Source organism: Felis catus, chromosome B2, assembly GCF_018350175.1.
Source record: "Felis catus isolate Fca126 chromosome B2, F.catus_Fca126_mat1.0, whole genome shotgun sequence".
NCBI lineage: Eukaryota > Metazoa > Chordata > Mammalia > Carnivora > Felidae > Felis > Felis catus.
In genome coordinates, this window is record NC_058372.1 from 144,777,471 (window position 1) to 144,795,533 (window position 18,063).

At 43.4% G+C, this 18,063-nt stretch overlaps 1 protein-coding gene across 4 annotated transcripts in view; it reads right to left on the bottom strand.

The window, feature by feature from the left end:
- Positions 1 to 18,063, bottom strand: part of PRKN (parkin RBR E3 ubiquitin protein ligase) — a 1,341,418-nt gene that overhangs the window by 385,087 nt on the left and 938,268 nt on the right. The window lies entirely within an intron of this gene.

The window sequence follows — 18,063 nt, forward strand, 5'->3', positions numbered from 1 at the left end:
TCCCACGCGGTCAGCTCTGGCTCTCCGCTCTCTGAGTTTCAGCTCTTGAGGGAAACAATGCGGATGCTCAGGTCGGCTCACGTGCACAGGGTAGTGAGCGTAACCCACAGGGTCACTCACAGTGGGGCGACCGTTCCGACCAAAGAGAGCAGGGAGAACCTGATGAGTCCGGCTGCAGAGGGCCCCTCGGTACATGGATATGATACCCGACACAGGTAGTTCTCAGGGCTGTACCCGGCTACCCAGGGGCGGTTCCCAAACTGTGTTCCACGGAGCCCTGAGGTTTGGCTCCTGACCTCAGAGGCCTCAAGCCAGACAACGTGGAGGGGCCCTGGGAAGCCTGCTCTCGTTCTCCCCCAGCACGCCTGCTTGCTTACCTGCCATTGCGGCCGCAAAGTTCCTCTGCGGGGGGGGGGGGGGGGGGGGGGGGGAGGGGGGGTACGTGCTGTTTTCTGTTTGTTTGCACATGTGTCGGTTTGCTGTTTGAAAACCACTCGAAACATTCACTCAGTAACTGAGCTCATTTCATTGTGTTCATTATTATTATTGTTTTTTTTCATTTTTTTTCAGCGTTTTTATTTATTTTTGGGACAGAGAGAGACAGAGCATGAATGGGGGAGGGGCAGAGAGAGAGGGAGACACAGAATCGGAAACAGGCTCCAGGCTCCGAGCCATCAGCCCAGAGCCCGACGCGGGGCTCGAACTCACGGACCGCGAGATCCTGACCTGAGCTGAAGTCGGACGCTTAACCGACTGCACCACTCAGGCGCCCCTATTATTATTATTTTTTTACAAACTGGGTGTAACAGGCCTCGAATTGTGATACTCGTAGAAATCATTTTGTATCTGAAACGTCCAGATCCCTGCCCTAACGGCTGCAAATAGCCACTGCTGGGGCAAAGATGTGAACGCCAGCTTCCAAATGCTTGTCCTGGACTGAACCACATTGTGAATTATCACGAAGTTAAAAAAAGAAAAGCGAGAGGCAATATTAGACAAGCACAGAGAAGCAACAAGGTCCCTTTCGTTGATAGAAACCACCTCTTAGTAAATGCCGGCCACAGGGCACCTGATGTCAGCTTCCCATCCCATGCTTTTAATTCTCATTATTCTCTAGAAAATATGTCAGTCAATTAGGAAGAAGATCAATGTTCCTTATATTAGGCAATGATGACCAACAGGTTGGCTCACAAACCTGGGAAATCTCCCAAACGGCACTGAATCCTGGTCTTTCCATCCCCATCCGAACACTCCTGTCTTCAAGAATGATGTGTAGGCAGGTGCGTTCCATAAAGGTTTGTCAAGCGACTAAAAGAAATACAAGCCGGAAAAGGGTCCTTCCACAGGCAATTCCAGCTCAGACGCTAACAAAAGCTAAGCCAGCGGCATTTGGAATCACTCTTTCAATTATAATGACAGCGACAATAACAGCAGAAGCCCCCATCTGCTGAGCTCTGAATATACGTTAGACACTGCAGTCAGCACCTTATACTGTCTCAATTAGCCCTAGCAGCCCGCTTGACAGGTGAGAAAACTGAGGCACAGGAGGATTAAAGAAGATGTCTAGTTTCACGTATGTGTTTGTCTGATATGTGAACACGGGACTATTTGAACACAGGACCATTCAGATCTGACTCCAGTCTGAATCCAGAGCTCCGATTTTTAATGCAGAGTTCCAATTTTAATGCATGTGGAACCATGAAAAGATATTGTGGGTAATACAGGAGTTATATGAGCTCTGTTTCTTCCCTGAAAAGAATTGGTGCTTTCATCAGGGAGACATGAAAGAATGAAATGACTGTGTGCAGGATGGGGGTTGAGAGAGGGGACCCTCGGTAGGGACAGGTAGTAGGGCAGGCTTCACGGAAGTGGTGGGCTTTCCAGGGTCCTGAGTAGTAAAACCGTTCTGAGCAAGGTCAGAAGCATTCCCTAACAGGGGACCTAGGAGTGGAGCCATGGAAAGGGAGTCTGTTCAGAGCATGTTAATGTGACCAGTGACCGGGTGGGGTACAGGAAGAAAGGCTGGATAAAATTGTGCAGCCCCATGATGTGGCACAGAGAGTCATGCAGTCACTTGCACTGAGGACTGACACCTCTTTTGCAGTTGGAATGTGAACCCCTTTTGGGCAGTCGGTGCATTCACCAGATGGCCACTGAAGACACTAGAGTTTTCAGACCTGGATGTGGCACCTTTAAAGGCAACAAAAGAAACAGGACCAGAAGATTCTGAGGACGAAAGTGGCAGGTGATCAGGAGTGACGGTGTTGATGCACAACCCAAGAGTGTCAAGTGGGGCAAAGGCCAGGGAAGGCACCATCGGCTGCTGCCCCCATTGGTAGGTGTCCACACTGCCCTGTCAGAGGGAGGTGGGTCTGCCTCGCTCTTACTCTTTCTTGCTGGGCTGTCAAGAGGGGTTCAGTATTGATCAGGTGGAGTATATTTTCCTATGTGAGTTTGCTTTTATAATTTCTTTCTGTTTTCACACGAGTCAGATTAGAAATGACTGCATCTTAAAAAAAGAAGGGAGGGTGAGCTGCTTCAGAAGATAAGTTTAGGGAATAGTACCAGGGTGGAAATATGTTGGCTTTCTGAATAATAAAATAAAATGAGAGAGAGAGAGAGAGAGAGAGAGAGAGAGAGAGAGAGAGAGAGAGATATCGAGTCCTGCCTGAGGAAATCCCCGAATGTCTATCCTTCTGTCCCCAGAACATCACAGCGACTGCCTGCCTGCTTTTGAACTGGGCACAAAGCTTTCTGAGATGCAATCTGGAATAAAGGTTTCATTACTTGGGGCCCAAAGTAAATGGAAAAAAAATTGAAACCTCAATTTTATTTATTATGTTATTCATATTTTCTTAGTTCAACCAGTTAAGAAAACAAATAATGGCTTAGTTTGCAAGAGTCGCTGTTTACTACTTTTCCGAAAAACTATTTTAATTGTTTTTCAATATAAGTGCTATAATCTTTATTTAAAAAAAATTTGACGACATGGAAAACGGCAGGCAGTAAGATGATTTAAAATGCTTCATTTAGAACAAGAAATAAGCTATGATTTTGGCATGCAGAGAAATGTGCCCATTCATGGTCTTCTTGATTTTATAGTATTAACGAAATCTAACCAAACGATTTCCATGTGGCACCAGTTGGCTCTGTATAAAGAATACGGCAAAGAAAGGCTTTCCTTTTGAAGGTCCTAAAATTGTTTAATCAAAGTTCTATGTTTTGATAAGTTGGCGAGATCTTCTCTTCTAGGGCCTTGGTTTTGGATGAAGTCCAAGACTTCATTCTGCAATATATAACAACCATCTACCCTTCTCTGCCACAAATCATGCCAATAAAATCACAGAAAATAAACGTATGTGTTGTGCATGCATGGGTGTAGAAAGGTGCCACAAATAAGGAGACTCTACAATTGCTAGTAAGATGAAGGGAAACCGAGGGAATTCTCATGAGAACAGGTGGAGATCCTGGCTGGGCGAATCTTTAACTCAGGATGCAACAAAGGCAGCATGCAATTAACACCCTCCTCAAAGGCGATGATGGGGGACTGGGTCCCCCATGTAATGGACTCGCCAGGTAGGAGGGGATGGTGAGAGGAAGGGGGCAGGTGGGCTCAGGGGTGAATGAAGTCTGATGTCCCTACACGAGCCTGATGGGAAGAACAAGTGATCATTATTTTCCAGTCAATTAGACATAAAGCATGATTGTGGCAGCCTGGTGTGCATTCAATTAGGACTGTAATATGATTAAGCTGATGGTAGACATTTTGCAAACCTCCCCGTGAAGGCTGAACCACAGCCCCTGCTCCAGCCACAAACTGAGACTTGGGGATCCTGGGAACACCTCCCTGTGGGGTCCTCTTCCAACAGGAAAGAGGTGTATTCATCAGGAGGGTCCTGACTCCCAAAGGACAAGGCATTACGTGGTGGAAATGCACAGACAGAAACCTGGAATTCATTAAGAACCTACTAAGATCCACACATGTCTCCCTGGATGTCTCTATGCTCTCTGTGAAGCAGGAATTTTCATCCTCATCTTAATGATGAAAAAACAGATTCAGAGGCCAAGAAATGTCCTAGAGTAGTACTGAGGTTCAAACACAAGTCTCCCCTGCCAGCAAAACCCAGGATCTTCTTACTGTGCTGTGCATATGTGCTACAATGGAGAGTTTTTGTAGGGGTTCTCCAAGGGCAGAACTGCCCATTCACCATCATCCTGGGTCACTTCTGGGGAGCCTAGTTTATGGGGGCAGAAAGAGACTGTGGGCAAAAAGGCAAGTCGTTATTTTATAACTAGGTGGCAATTGGCTGGGTCTATGTCCAGATTCTCCCTCAGCTTAACACTCAAATACACACAGAAACGACAAGGAGAGAACAGGAAGACAGACCTGGAGAGCTCACTGAGTAAGAGAGCTGCCACTGTTGGGCGAAAGGAATTTGCAGGTGCACGCGTGTGTGTGTGTGCGTGTAAAAGAAGCTGATACAAGTGATCACCTTGGCAAGGATCTTATCTGTAAATATAACTCTAACCTTCCAATTTTATGTTGAGGTATCCATGACATTATATTATTGCAGAAGCATTTTCAATTGATTTGGAAGCGCTCATCACATGTTTTCTGATGGTTCTCTATATAAAGCACTGGGAAAATACAAATTTCTACTGAGTTGGTGGCAGTTTACTGAGCTCATACTATGTGCTGGACCCCGATGATTCAAGTATACAACAACAAGGTCCCTGTCCTACAAGCGCGTGCTGCTTGGAGGAGGGAAGAGAAATTGTGACAAGAGGAAACTATCGCCAGTTCCCAGTTTTCTTTTTTAAGATTTCTAGAACAGACAGAATGAAAGTTATAACCAGTTCAGATGCCTACCTGCTGCCTAAAGAGAAACTACAAAGAAATCATCTTAATTCACACAAAGAGAATGCAATTGAGGGGATATGAGGTTGTATGTTTTTTTTTCTCATCAGAATACTGGTCACTGGAAAAAAAAAAGGTGGAGACAGAGGGGGAGAGAGAGATGGATGGATGGATGGATGTGGGGGGAGATTGACACGAAGGCAATGTGTTCACCTCCACCTTGAGTCATGAACTGTCGTGTATATGAAGCTTCAGGAGATGCTGTCGTGATGCCAAATATTAATTGAAACAATTAACTGCAGAAAACACGTGGGCACAACAATATTGGTAGCGCATAATCCTTTCTAGTTAAGAGGTCCTTACTGGATTACTGCAGAAAAGCCCTAGAGTTCTAATTACCTGTGGAAGTCCCACAAGGTTACTGCAAAATGTGGTAATTAGACAGCTGTAATAGAAGGTGTTAGCAGGGGATTGAGGATTTGCTCTAAGTACCATGGTGTTTTCATGGCTATTTACTGAGCGGAGTACCAGAATTTAATGGAATTTGGTGGAATTCTCCAATGAGTATCGTGAGCGTGTAGTTAACGAAAACGTACGTTCATGTGAGTTTCCTGGCTTTCGTGCAGGTGCCGAACAGTACAGTTCTTAACTAATAAACAGAAGAAATGTCACCTGAATGAGGTGGCTTCTGTGAATTTATTTCTGGGGCTCATTCTGGTTTGTGAGGCATCTCACTGAGGTGCGTTGCACAGTCCTGAGGCCAGAAACACACCGGGTAGAATCAGCTTTAAGGAGGAAACGGCACAGAGCCTGCCCCAGACCGAGCTAACCCTTATGTGGCTTCCCTTCTACAACAGACCTGGGACATCACAACACACGCTCTTCTAAGTTTTGGCAAAGCATCTACAGCCCATGCGTGCACGGACAAAGACATGTTACATGTTTAGGGACGGGCACGATATATTTATTCACAAGTGTTGGTAAACACAGAAGCATATCCGTTGAGTGAAGGAGATACGCCTCTCTTTTCTTTCCTTTTTGCCAATCCTGAGTCACCCTCTTACAGGTCTTTGTCTATGTACTACACGTGTGTACAGGAGAATGAAACCCAGGCTGTAAACTTCCCTATGCCCCCAGAGTACAGAACGTAAAGGTAATCTAAAGAAAAAGATTGGCCTCACGCTTTAATCCACGCTTTGACCGCTGCTCAGGAAAACGGCTCATCTTTCCAAAGGGCTTGGTTTGCTGCCCTCTGCCAAGTCAGGTGCCGGTCCGTGGAGGGGGTGCCGGTGCGCCGGATTGCGTCCTGGTCCGGGCACGGGCCCTTGTTGGGCCACTTGAGAGTGGCAGTAATTAAGACTCAGTTCTCTTCTGTGGGTTCTTCTAATGAGGCAAAAGCGAAACGGGGCTGCTGGGAGGCCATGCCACCAAGTGTGTGGAGAGCCAGATGCCGCGGCTTCTCTGGAGTTCCTCACCTCGAAAATAATTCCCCTTGCGCTCCGGCTCTTGAGAGTGGAAAGCCTCCTTCCGAACGTTTAAGAGGAGGATGAGGGGACACTTGCGGTGCTCAAGTGCCGTTTAGTCCCCAGCTTAAAGTGAAAGCTCTCTGTGGTCCTCCCTGCTGCCGAGGGGATGCCACCATGCAGGAAAGAACGACCGTAAAAAACGGAGATCAGAGCAGCCGGAGACATCTTCACCGGGGAACAGAGACGGAGGGTCCGGCTGGACCACCCGAGGGCAGGGATTCCTCCTACGGGTTCAACAGGTGACTCTCAGCAGCCGGGGCTCAGGACCAGGCAGCTGGTCCAGCGATGATGATGCCTTGCGAACCCAGCAGGGCCCACCTGCGCAGGCTCACGTCCCTGTACCTGGCTTGAGCGGCGCAGCTTGTTTCTCCGACAACCGTAGAATCCGGGAAGCCAGGGGCCGCGCATCTCTGTAAACCACACGGCAACTGGCAAGGCGCCCACTCTGTACGTAGGCATGCCTGCACACATACGCGCATGTACAGGTGCATGCACACTTATATGTAAATATACATGTTGTACAACACGTGTACGTGTTAAAGTAGACAGCATTCCAGTGCTTTCCAGGAGGAAGGAAAGTAATTATTTGCAGGCTGGATTTCTAAGAGGTGGTTCCTAGTAATTTTTTAATGCATGAACCTTTTCACTAAGTCTTCCAAATCTAGCCTTTGAGTTTTATCCAGGGTCCTGGGCTTTGCTGCCCTCCTTCATCTGTATCTCTTATCATAAGGAGGGAAAAAGAAAAAAAATCCCTTCCCTGTGGCGCTCTGCAACAGTCTACACCGCAGGGCAGATACATGAATTAGGCAGTGGTTGTGGAGGGGAGAGGTAGGGCCTACCCGTTCAGATCTAGGCCCTCCTCTCCCACTTTAATGACGCATGTAGTTAGATCCAGAAACTCTCTTATCAGTGGTTCCCTTGTCTACACTGTTCACCCCTTCCTGCTCCTTCATCTCTGGCCTTCAGGAAGTGAAAACCATGCTTTGAGAAACAAAAAAGAGATGAACTCAACTGATTTAATTTTAATTAATGATTTTTTTTTTTTTTTAGAGAGAGAGTGTGTGCACTTGTGCGTGAGAGAGAGAGAGAGAGAAAGAGAGAGAGAGAGAGAGAGAGAGAGAGAGAGAGAGAGAGAGAGAGAGAATCTTAAGCAGACTCCATGCTCAGTGCAAAGCTAGACACAGGGCTTGATTCCATGACCCTGGGATCTTGACCTGAGCCGAAATCAAGAATCTGATGTTCAACAGACTGAGCCGCCCAGGCGCCCCTCGACTGATTTTTTTTTTAAAAAGCCCCGTGTTTTCACATCTTTATACAGAATGCTGAATTTGTATTCTTCTGTGTTTGCATTGCCTTTGATATGATAGCTAATCCTTTTCTATAAATAGAGGGATAGCTTGTTTGAAGCAATATAATTTGAGTGACATTTTAAATTAATTGGACATTAATAAAAATAGCACAAGTGTAAGTTGTACACATATATACATATTTAGTTAGGACAAAATTGTTTGTCCTTCTGACTTATAAGGCCTGGAAGCCCATTCTTTTTCTTTATTACATGAACATGTTGAGAGTTTTTTCATCTTGGCAAAATATGGGCTGTAATTTAATTGACTTAGCAACACTACCAAGAAACACATTTATTCCCCAGGGAAATTTCTTTTCATGCTTTCTATTGGAACTTCTAATTGACTTCTATTTCTGAATAATTGTTGAAACTAATAAGTTAGAAGGGCTGGTCATTTCAAGTAGCTATAAATGAGGTATATCAAGGACTTTTTTTTCTCCCTGCGAAATCCATAAGTGAGTTAATATTTTAAAAGTCAGTATTGAAAATTCTGTCCTTCGAATTGATTGAATGGAGGAGTCAATAAGTCTGGTTTGACCATCATAATGCAAGATGCTTAAGATCTAGGTACACCAAATATGTCATTATGTTAGAGTTAGTCCTTCAAAAGGGGATGTAATTGTGTTTCACTAGTCATAGAGAAAGGGGTACGGAAAACAGCGAAAAGATAAAAAACTCAGATGAGCTTTTATTTGGAATTGCTACTCTTTGGTTAGGCACAGTTGGTTTAACATTAACCGTGCATCTCCCTAAATATCATATACGTTATTTTTTATATCACCATGATGAGCTATTAATATCACGAATAATACATAGTGGTGAAATGTATATAAAGGTTCGACAGAACCCATTTTCAAAACGCAAAACATGTAGTTTTAAAATAAATGTCATTTATAGAGATCTATCTCCTTGCTCAAATGGAAAAATTCTGTTCTTGGTTAACACCTACAAGTGTAAGATCAGTCAATCTCCCTTTAGGTAAGACCTCTTCTCTGTTTGATTTTTCTGCACGGGGAGAGACAGAAATGATGCTCTCTTCACAATTCAGATCAATCATAATTCTATTAGCCAGCTGAATACCTTGGTACACTCAGTGCCTATCAAATATTAAAGCCTTCCCATTTTTGAAATTCAAATAATAGCTTGGTTTGTTATCTAGCACTAAATCTGTACTACATTACAAATTTATGATTTACCTGTAAATTTCATGCTGGTGTTTAAGTTTTAAAATATGTGGATGCTGTTAAAAGGGTGTGAGAACATAAACAAAATTATGCAATCATAAAATAAGTCAAAAATTACAGCAGCATAAGTACTAAAGTCCAGATTACAATATTTATTTGTATTAAATAATCCAACTGATATTTATTGTGCCCCTACTATGCGCCTGTAGACAGTCACAGTCACTGAGAATTCAATCGTGAGCAAGGTGACATTGTTCCTGCCTTTTAAGAGATAATACCAAATAAACTACCAAATGAATAAATAGTTGCAAATTTTTATAAGGAGCATAAAGCAGAGTGAAGAGGGAGCTGAGATCACATGCCTGTGTTATGGGATATGTGGTGTAAGCGAGACTCTTGAAGCTGAGCCCTGAGCTATGCACACAGCAGGGGAGGGGGCAGAGCAGCGGATGGGCAGGAAGAGATGTGCAGAGGCCCTGAAGTGGAAGATGTCTTAGCTTGCCTGAGGACCAAAAAAGGAGGCCAGTATGACAGAGAAGGGCAAGCAAGGAAAGAAGAGACAGGAAAAGAACTCAGGTCTTTGTAGAACATTATGAGGAATCTGTATTTTTTTCCTGAATGAAACAGGAAGAAGTGGGGACAGAGATATGATAAAATTCACATTGGAAAAACACCATTCTGGCTCGTGTGTGGCCAGTTGGTTGTAATGCACCCAAAAGGAAGTAGAAAAAGCAACTAGATTATTACAGTAGTTGAAGAAACAGGTGGTGGGGGCTGGGCCTAGGATGGTGGCCTGGAGGTGGAGGGAAGTGAAATATTGGAGATCCTTTGTTAGTGGGAACCAGCAAGAGGTGGTGACAGCTTATCAGGGGCACCAGAAAGTGGGGCGGGGGGAGAGGGGTGCTGAGATTTCTGGTATAAGCATGCCTGGGTGACACAGACTCTGTGGGGAAGGGTCAGAGGTGCCGGCCTGGCCGGTGTGTTTACGCAGGGTGGTTAGAAGGAAGATGGATGGGGCAACTGGGTGGCTCAGTCCATTATGCATCTGATTTAGGCTCAGGTGGTGATCCTGGGTTCGAGCCCCATGTCAGGCTCTGTGCTGACAGCTCAGAACGTGGAGCCTGCTTCAGATTCTGTGTCTCCCTCTCTCTCTAACCTTCCCCTGTTCATTCTCTCTCTCTCTCTCTCTCTCTCTCTCTCTCTCTCTCTCTCTCTCTCAAAAATGAATAGACATGAAAAAAATTAAAAACAAGCAAGATGGATTTTGAGACAAGCAACGCTAGAGATGCTTTTGATGCCCTGGGGAATCTGAGTGGCTTTCAAGGATCCCATTTGATCTGAAATCCTGAAGTTCTGAGGGAGTTCTAGGTTGGGATACAAATTTAGGAGTCAGGAGCACATTAATGGCATTTAAAATGGGTGCTGATGGGCGGTAGCCTCCAGAGACTGGAAGTCAGGCAGAGAAGGAGCCACCATTGAGGGCAAAAAATACAAGGAGGTTGCAGGGATCTGGAAGCCCATAGTAACCACTAATTAGATATGACTGTTTTTATCAGTTGGCTTACTTTGTTTAGTAGAATATGCCAGTGGAATGGAGGGCTCAAAACCCTGATTAGAATTAAAGTAGAAATGGGAGGTGAATAAATGAAAGCAGCATCTGGCAACGACACTTACAAGAAGTTCTGCTCAGAAGACGCATAAAGAAATTGAATCGAAATTGGATGGGAAGAAGGGAGGGGTTCATGGGTGGGCTTTTGTCTTGAGTTGTTTGGTGTTTATGTGTTGAACATGGAAGAAAGAGAGCAGGAGTTTCTTTTCTTTTCTTAAGTTTATTTATTTTGGGAGGGGGGGCAGGGAGGGGAAGAGACAGAGGGACAGAGAGAATCCCAAGTAGGTTCCGTATGCTGTCAATGCAGAGCCTAATAAGGGGCTCAATCCCACAAACCACGAGATCATGATCTGAGCCCAAATCGAGAGTTGGATGCTTAACCAACTGAGCCCTCCACGTGCCCTGATAGCACGTGCCCTGATAGCCCTGAAGTTTCAATAGGGAAGAGGCTGAGGAAGGACAGGGAGCTATAACTAAAAATGCAGAGCCCTAAGGCAGGCAAGAAGGCATGATATGGGCGCCCTGGGGAAGGGCAGACTTTGACTTGGAGCAGGGACAATTGTTTCATGGGAACGGGAGGAAAGAGCCCAAGATGGAGACACATGTCAAGTAGGCTATAGCTTTGGTTGTGGGGTAATAAGAAAACTCCCTTCCAGTGTCTTCCACTTTTTACATTAAAAGTATAAAATATGTGTGCAGTGCAGTCATCAGCTAAGGGTGAGAAGGGAGGAAGATTACCAGAGATGGGAGGGTAGAGGTCAAGGTATAAAGGGTCACACAGGAGCGCAGGAAGTTGGGCCACTAGAGAAGAGTGATGTGCCTGCCAGGTGGCACTGAGTGATCATTTGACAAGGAATTGCAGTAGATGGGAGTGCCCGGATGCACAGTAACCTCAGCTCTGCCCAGCTTCCTGTGCTCACTCCCAGGGAAGGCGCCTACAGGGGTTCCTGTATAGTCAGACTGCTCACCAGGAGCGAGTTCAGAGTTTGGGGAGGAAGTGAAACTTCAGTGACTTAGCAGGAATGACCAATGTCACAGGAAGAGGAGGGACAAATTGCTGGGAGGTTGGGAGGGGAGCGTGAATCAGCTGAGTGTGGAGGGCGGTGGTGCCCAGGTGAAGGCGACTGGGAGGAGAGGCTGGAGGGTCCCTGTGAGGGCAGGATTCCAGCACTGTGCTCCCAGCTCCCACCCTGAGACCACCACCATCTGGTAGTGACCGGTCCAGATGCCTTTTCTTTCCTTTTTTTCTGGCTCTAGTCGCTTTTTGTGCAAAGGTGACAAATACTGTGCTAAAGAATTTCAAAATTCACATATTACAGACTCTCAAATTCTGATTTTAAATAAAATTACAACTGTTTTGACATTAGATAATGATGTTTAACCTCTCTGGTGTGTCACAGATTCCTTTACTGAGAATCTTACAGAAGCTATGGACCTGTGCCTCCAAACTGTGTCAGGTTCTGACCCGGGAGCCCCGCCCTGATGTAGAAACCTCACCAAGCGTGTCACTAACAATACAGTTAACAGTGGAAATTCTTTCTTTTTTCTTTTGGGTGGGGGTATAGCTAACACTTTTTTTTTTTAATGTTTGTTTATTTTTGAGAGACAGCGTGAGGGAAGGAGGGCCAGAGACAGGAGGAGACGCAGAACCCAAAGCAGGCTCCAGGCTCCGAGTGTCAGCACAGAGCCCGATGCTGGGCTCAAATCCACGAACTGTGAGATCATGACCTGAGTCGTATGCTTAACTGACTGAGCCACCCAGGCGCCTCCCAAACACCTAAGTATTTTATTGATCACTCTACCTGACTGAAATGGTTTTTTTTGTTTACTCAACGATAATATTGAGCACCACCAGTGTGGGAGGATTTTCTCAAGGGGCCAGAGATACGGCGGCCACAAGAGTGCCCAGTTTCTTGTCATGGGGGCACTTACACAATGGGAATTTATATTATCATCTATGCTCTCTGCACCGATCCTTATAGGCAACACTTTCTTCTCAAAATATTGCACTGGGCGACATGAGCACGGCTCCTTTAAAGGAGAAGGGACTGAGGCAAAGAGATATGGAGGAAGAAAATCCTTTAGTATCTCTGTCATTCTCCCTGGTGACCCCTCATGTGACAGTAATTATTATCATTCTCAGGCCATGCAAAAATTGTCATGTTGGAAAGACCTGTTAACGATAACCGTCACCCCAGAGGGGACTGCGTGAGAGTATGGAAGCATGATGCACATATATCCCCCTTATGTGAGAAAGTTACATTACATTCTCACATTCCTAGAGAGTGAGTTACTGGTAGCATTTTTATTTAACGTGTACTAAAAACAGTGCCTCGTGTATGGCGAGCAATATTTAAGTGGTTGCTATTATTATGATAACCATCAAAGTATTTTACTGCTTTCATTATGAAACTCACTGCAAAAACGGGCACTAGACAAACACTATTCATAAAAAAACAGTATTTCTATTCCTCAGAATTTCGTCATTTGACATTCTATGAATCAGGATTTAGGGGTCTCGTTGGTTACCTTCGCAGTGACCCATTCACAGAAGACGGCTCCTACAGCAGGTGAAGGGGAAACAGACTTTCTCCCCAGAGGCCAGAGGAACGGGAGATATTGCTGTTTGTTGCCAATAGATGGTGGCCATGTATTGTTAGACAGAATGCAGAGGACACCGAAATGTGAGTCTTGGAAGAGGACTCATCAGCAACTGAAAATGAATAATCAGCTGGGTTGAAACTGGGTTGAAACGAAGGAATCAAAGCCATAAACAACGATCAGACTGATTAAAGGCTAAGTGGCTAAAAAGCTAATGGCTTTTCCTTAGAAATCATAGTTAATGCAAATTAGTTAAACCAGACATTCCATTAAAGAGAACTTTGTCAGCTTTTTTTATTTTTTATTTTTTTTTAACGTTTATTTTTTGAGACAGAGAGAGACAGAGCATGAATGGGAGAAGGTCAGAGAGAGAGGGAGACACAGAATCTGAAGCAGGCTCCAGGCTCTGAGCTGTCACACAGAGCCCGACGCGGGGCTCGAACTCACGGACTGCAAGATCGAAGTTGGATGCTCAACCGGCTGAGCCACCCAGGCGCTCCAACTTTGTCAGCTTTTAACTTTTATTGCTTATTGTTGTCCAAATTATTCTTTCTTCAGAAATCATTTTCATATGCAAGACCAAAGAGCTGTTTTTTCTTTCTTTTTTCTCTTTTCTTTTTCTTTCTTTCTTTCTTTCTTTTTTTAAACTGAGCTGCATGGCCTGTGCAGGAGTGAAGTTAGTTTAGCACTGTGCTAGGGATCGTTCCCAGCTTCCTCACTTCAGACTTGGACTCAGAAGACAACAGTAGGAGCCTAGAACAGCCCAGACAACTTTGGAAAGGAAGGATAAAGTTCATAGATAAGCACTCCCTGATTTCAATACTATTACAAAGCAACAGTAATCAAGACAGTATGCAACTGGCATATAGATAGATACATAGATTGAGGAGACAGGCCTGGGAGCAGAGAAATACAGCCTTAGGTACACGGCCAACTGATTTTCAACAAAGGTACAAAGTTAATTCAGTGAGGAATGGATACTCTCTTCTATGAATGGTGTTTGAACGATTGGATATCCATATGAAAACATGAACTTAAATTCATACCCTATCCCATACCCCAGACATAACTCAAAATTCATCAGAGACCTAAATCTAAAACAGAAAACAAAGCATCTAGAAGAAAACATGAGAAACCTTGGTGACCTTTGGTCAGGCAAAGATTGTTTACCTACAACACATCTGCATGATCTACAAAAAAACAAATTGATAAACTGGACTTGATCAAAATTAAAAACTTTTCTTCTTTGAAAGACATGGTTAAGAAAATGAAAAGATAAGCCGGAGACAGGAAGACAAGATTTGCAAATCATATATCTGATAATATACTTGTATTTAGAATATATAAATTAAATTTACAATTATTTATTATTATATTATTAAAAAATTTTATAGTATGAAAGCAACCCATTTTTTTTAAAGGGGCAAAAGATTTGGACAGATGCTTCACCAAAGATGATAAGAGAGTGGCAAAAAAGCACATGGAAAGATCCTCAACATCATTGGTCATTGGGAAAATGCAATGTAAGACCATAATCAAATACCACCACACATTTAGAGAACATCAAAATTTAAAAGACTAGTTATGTCAAGTGTTGAAGAGGCTATAGAACAAATTGAACTCTCACACATTCTGGATGTGAACTTAATACGGTACAAGTACCTTGGCAAATAGTTTGACAGTTTCTTAAAAAGAAACTCTTTAAATATAGTTTTTTCAAGTTTATTTATTTATTTTGAGCTGGGGGCGGGGGCGGCGCAGAGAGAAAGGGAAAGAGAGAAAGAATACCAGGCAGGCTCCACACTGTCAGCATAGAGCCAGACACGGGGCTTGACCGCACGAGCGGCGAGACCATGATTTGGAGCAAAATCAAGAGTCTGTCGCTTATCCTACTGAGCCACCCAGTCGTCCCTAAAAAGAAACTTTTAAAATATAATCCAGTCATACCACTTCTAAGTGTTTACACAAGAGGGAAAAAAATACGTACAGAGACTTGCATAAAATTTCATAGGATCTTTGTTTGTAATAACCAGAAACTGGAAACAACCCAAGTGTTCAACAGTTGAATGGATAAGCAAACGGTGGTTGTATACATATAACAGAATATAATTCAACAGTTGAAAGGAAGGGACTTTTGACACATACAGCAACGATAAATCTCAAAATAATTGTGCTGTATGAAACAAATCATACAAAAAAAATGTACATACTACTTGTACCATTTATACCCAATTCTAGGAAAGGCAGAGGAAACCAAAACAGATTTGCAGTTGCTTGGGGCTTGGGGCTTGGGGATAGGACAGGGAGGTGTGCGAGGGGTTGATAGATGTGTTCCTTATATTGATTGTGGTGATGACTTCAGTGGTGTATCCCTATGTAAAACTTATCAAATGGTACATTTTTATTTTTTTATTTTTTATTTATTTATTTTTTTAAATTTTTTTTTCAATGTTTTTATTTATTTTTGGGACAGAGAGAGACAGAGCATGAACGGGGGAGGGGCAGAGAGAGAGGGAGACACAGAATCGGAAACAGGCTCCAGGCTCTGAGCCATCAGCCCAGAGCCCGACGCGGGGCTCAAACTCACGGACCGCGAGATCGTGACCTGGCTGAAGTCGGACGCTTAACCGACTGCGCCACCCAGGCGCCCCATCAAATGGTACATTTTTAAACACATGCATCTTATATGTCAGTAAAGCTCCTGAAAACAATGGGATTCCACATTAACCACCTATTTAACTCAGGCCTCCTTAGAGAAGATTCCTTCCAATTAAAGAGCAGGAAGCCAAGGCCCAGAGAAGTGAAGTGACTTCTGAGGTCACACAGCTACAAGAGGTGGAATTCGGCCTCAGTTTCCTCACCTGCAAAGTACCCGGGTGGGTCAAACAAGTTCCAAGGTCGCTCTCAGCTCTAAAAGTCGAGGAGTCTATACGAAGCAAACTTACTTCATGCACAATTTCATTCGTTTCGGAAGACACCAAAGTTCCTTCAAAGTGTACGAGAAAGATAGCGAACGTTTTGATGTTTGAGCGAATGGCACCCCTGTGTGTCTCTGATCAGTAACCAACAGCTACATTCTCGCTGGCATGTTCTTCATTGTGGAGGGACTGAGGGAGCACTTCTTGGACCCTCCATCAGAATGCGTTTGGTTGGAAAGCTTGACCATTATGGTAAATATAAAAGTGACTTTCTGAATGTGTCAGGATGCACTAAAAAGCCATTAAAAATGAGAGACTAATGGAACAATTGTGTCTCATTTTCACTTCTAATAACCATAACTCCTTGTGCCTTCTGTACTCCCTGAGATGCTAACCATTCCAGGAAAGCTTAATAGCAATACAGATTTTTCATCACCTACCAGATGCAGGTAGCATTCATTCCCTACCTCATATTTTTTATTCTATATACTCTTTATGCCATGAACATATACCATATTTCAATGATCTTTTCTATTCACCACTCACATATGTTTAAGTTAACTGCTAAGGCCCCGTATGCTTTTCCATTTTTTTGGCTTATGTGACCTTATTTCTATCCTGGGTTGCACAGCCAATGGTCACAACATTTCAGACTATATATCTCCCCTTTCAAATGTGCTTTGGGGTTCCCTGGATATAGAAAATAGATAGCAGAGCTCACAACTGGGTTCAGCTTTTTCAGGTGTGACCTATTAGTTGACACAGCTTTGTGATAAAATAGAAGGATGTTGTGTACTTTCAGGGAACAGGGCACATGTGTAGCTAATTGAACCACAAATCATGTTTGTCAATCAAATAGCTTTTTTGTCTTTCTTGTCTTGAAATACACCCTTTTAACACACAGCTCAGTCTTCAAAAAAAAAAAAAAAATCCTGTGGTCATAATGTCAATTGCTAACTTTATTTTCTATTTACATCATCCACTTACGAATACCCTTTTCTTCAATTTAATTAGGTGGTGTCACTCACACTTTCATTGGTAACCGTGTAAGACTGAGCTGAATTGGAAGACGATGCCACAATGTCAGCTCAAGCCACATCAATCTTGTAAGTGCACACGGGAGCCGGGGCACAACTAAACTACACCCACACATACATGTGTACTGGAATTGGATTTTTTTAATATTTTTATTTTAATAAGAAGAATATACTAAATAGAGTAAAATAATACCTTTAAAGAGGAGAAAGGTTTTTTTTTTTCTCAGTTTCAGTTCTAGTACCTTCAGTGTGGCATAATCAAAACTTAATGCAAAAGGACAGTTAAGTTGTGGGGCGCCTGGGTGGCTCAGCTGGTTGAGCATCTGACTCCTAATTTCAGCTCAGGTCATGATCCCAGGGTCATGGGATTGAGCCCCGTGTCAGGCTCAGCGATGAGCATGACCCCTGTTTAAGATTCCCTCTCTCCCGCTCCCTCTGCCCCTCCCCCCACTCTCTAAAACAATAATAATAAAAAAGAACAGTTAAGGTGAAGTATCCATACTCTGAGAGCATAGATCATCAAATATTATTTTTCCTAATGTTGTGGGTTTTCACACTACATCTACACGTATCCAAACTATTACCAAGGACATGATTAAGTCGAGTGTTCACTGATGTAGTAAATATTTCAACTACGATATAAATTCTTTGGCCACAAGCAACAAAGTGCTTTTCTCGGTGTCATGATTTTAGTATTCAGCAATAATTTCAGAAGGACAGAGCCCCTTAAAATTGAGGCCACGTTCTACCAAAATAGTCTTATGGCTTAAATAGATGGTATAGAGAATTACTCAAAATTAATGTCCTGGTCACAAGATATTATAGCCATTTTAATTAAGAACAACAACATGATAAGCAATTATTTTGCAACAAAATATAGTAGGTATTTGCCTGTAATAAATAACTTATTTATTGTCATATTTTTGTGTGTATTTCCAAATAAGAAACTCCTTAAAAGAGGAAACTGCATCTTCTGGCTTTT